The sequence below is a fragment of the Octopus bimaculoides genome, chromosome 3 (genome assembly GCF_001194135.2).
Source record: "Octopus bimaculoides isolate UCB-OBI-ISO-001 chromosome 3, ASM119413v2, whole genome shotgun sequence".
NCBI lineage: Eukaryota > Metazoa > Mollusca > Cephalopoda > Octopoda > Octopodidae > Octopus > Octopus bimaculoides.
Genome location: NC_068983.1, coordinates 76,589,898 through 76,593,276, shown reverse-complemented (window position 1 = coordinate 76,593,276; position 3,379 = coordinate 76,589,898).

Sequence of the window (3,379 nt, the reverse complement as noted above, 5' to 3'; positions counted from 1 at the left end):
ACACACACACACACACACACACACACACACACACAGATACACACATTCACAGACACACACATTCACATACACAAATGTTTCCAAATCCTTGTTCTCAAATATGACCATTAAATGCGGGTTGCCAACTTTATAATTGTAATGAATTTTACCTCGATGGACATTTATAATGCTATTAGAATGACACTTAACGTCCTGCCTATTATCTTTATAGGAACAGTAACAACAAATCTAACCAATATCCTTTCATACAGTGCATAATATAGAGAGGCTTTGGAACGTATTATTTCCTATTTTGTCAAAAGTACCGCTCTAAAACGTTCTTAAAAAGAAATGTACTGTAACAGGAAATGATTTAGAAAACTGCATGGTGCTTTATTTAAGAATGGCTTCACCTTTTTCAAAACTTTTGTAATTACAATAAATTTTCGTTAAAGAATTATTCATTTTATTTATTTGTTAACCATTGACTTCAATGATATTGTCATCTTTGCTCTTAATAACATTGTCATCTTTGGTTGGATGATTCAATTGTGTTATTTAGTTATTTTGTTTACCGTGTGTTTTGTCTGTAATTAGTGTATGTTTGTGTATGTGTGTACGTTTATATACGCCCGTGTATGTGTGGATGAGAATTTTTATTTTCTTCGGTGTTTGGAAAGAGAAGAGTTAGGATTTTCACTTTAAAAGCGAAGAACGTAGCTAGATTTCATTAATTTTGTCTAAAATTTATTGTATTCTGAATGACAATATTTTGTTTTAATTTGAATTTTTCAATTTGTTATTGCGAGTCCAATGCAGTCTAAAATTGCTGTTTTTCTTCCCATTCATTACATCTAACCTCTGATATATCACATCTCTTCTCATTTACATTTCTAGATATATAGGTGTCTACATTTAGATACAAACACACACACACGCTCAATTAATAACAATCCCACACATAAAACCTGAACAAGGATATTCAACAGCGACATATATGCTATTAATAAAAATAATACTACTAATAATAACATGAATAACAACAGCAGAAAAACTAGATATATGAAGATTATGATGCCATAGTTGATGATTTAAATAGAAACAATGATATTAGTATCGTTATTGGTGGTAATGTTAGCTTGAGTTGCGATTTTGTTAAGTATGGTCTTACGAGAATTGTCTTACGAGAATGAGAAGTTGGAGGGGGTTTAGGAAGTGGAAGATAAAGAAGAAGAGAAGAAGGAGGTATAAGACAGAAACATAATACAAATAAGGAAATCAAGAAAATAATCACCAAAGAAGACACTATGAAATATATTTTGAAGAAATAATTACAGATATAAAATAAAATAATTCCATTATAATTACAACTAGAAAAGGAAATAGGATAAAATAATACAAGAAATAAAAAAAGAATAAACAAGAATTAGATAATTTATTTTTATATTAATATTTTTCAAATCATAAATGATTTTAGGCTTTTATTTTAGAATGTTGAGTGTCCTCTTGAATAATGCTAATTATTCAAATTTAATAAAGGATTCAACCGTAATTTCAATACATCAATGCAGGCAAGAAAATACTGATCTCTCGCACTCTCACAATCATTCACCCTCTCCCCCACTCTCTCTTCTTTCTCTCTCTCATATTCACTCTCTCATATTCTCTCTCTCTCTCTCTCTCTCTCTCTCTCTCTCTCTCTCTCTCTCTCTCTCTCTCTCATAGAATCAAATACACCATTACTCCTTCATTGTTACTATTTCAATTCTAACACTGAATCAATAATTTGTTGAAATTCCATTACCTTCCCTTCGTTTCTCACTGAACCGATATTGGGAAATTGCCCAAACAGTGGTTAGAACTTTTCTCGGTTTAATTTAGCCACAAGTAAAGTTTTAAATGGCATAAATTTAAATTTAAATCATATATACAAATTTGACGAGTTTTTGTGTCTCTTTATTCCTGGGACAGATTTATGTATTGGTGAACAGTGAACAGCCTTGGAGAAAATAACAATTAAAGATGTAGCTGAGCAAAAGTTAGCTGATATGTAGGAATGGAAGCCATATGAATATTGGGAAAGTGTTCTCAACATCATCATAGATAAAGCCTGGCATCAAAATAGCTACAGCATGACTACTGCTCAACGCTCTGTGAACACTGCAAAGACTGTGAAACGGATGTGAAGAGAGACTAGGAAGCCATGGCCACTGCAAAGTGAGACAACAAGCGCTCTGTGTGCATCCTCACTAGAGAGTTCACCCAACAGCTGCAGGACAAGGTGATGGAAGAGCCGAGCAAGCGAATAAAATAACATTAAGGGACAGTAATGATTCATTCGCATGGGAGTTTGTGGATATTTTTGTAATCGAAGTATGATAGACTGAAAAATGTTCTTTATATTTTACGGTAGGCAACCAGATTTGTCGGGCATGCGAATACTGAAAAGTAACCTGTGATAAACAAATGCCTTGGATATTTACCACTTATGAGGTTATGCTCACTATGAAACATTAGCAGCCTGGATCTTATCTACTCCATTGCTTAACTCTTATATATATACATATATCTACTACATATGTGGAAAATTCTGTCTGTGGGTGTGTGTGTTTGCGGAGTTGTTAGCTAACTCCTACGTCATTTTATCGATTTTGATAAAACATGACACTCATGTCTGGAAATCTCATGGCATACTCATAATCGATAATAGGGCCCCTGGAAGGCATCCTTCTATATAACTGCTATATTTTATTTTAACAGCCAAGGGAAATAATCCAATCATTGTCCAATGTTATTTGGTATAAATCAAATTGCGTATGCTTATTTCTTAGTATTTGAAATGTTAGAGTTATTTTCGCAATTTATCCAGTACAATCCTTAAAAAGTAATTAGTATTTTCCTAAACAATAGATCCACTTATTTCGGTTAGTAACTTATTCACAGATAGACCAACACTAGTGCCTCTGGCGGTAATATTCTCTGAGGATGCACTAAAGCACTTTCAGAGTTATTTGCTTTGAATTATTATTATTTCATCTCTGATTAGCCTATTATTACGTAACATGCTTTACGATTTTAGTATACATACCTTAATGGTATTACTTCCGAAGTTCTATATACACTGGGAACGAATTAAAGCCCTTTTCAGGGCTACTTTATTTGAATTATTACTATCGGTTAACTAATTTCATGTTATTACATAACTGATTTCACAATTTGGGTATTCATAACTTATTGGGAATTACTAAAAACAAGATCGTGTGTAAGACAGTTCGGTGTTCTCTGTAAATGCACAAACACCGTTTTAAGGGCTACATACCTTGTATTGTTGTTATTGGATTGCTGAAACAATTATGAGAACGGAAACAAGGGATAAGCCCCACTTTTCCGGGAATTACCG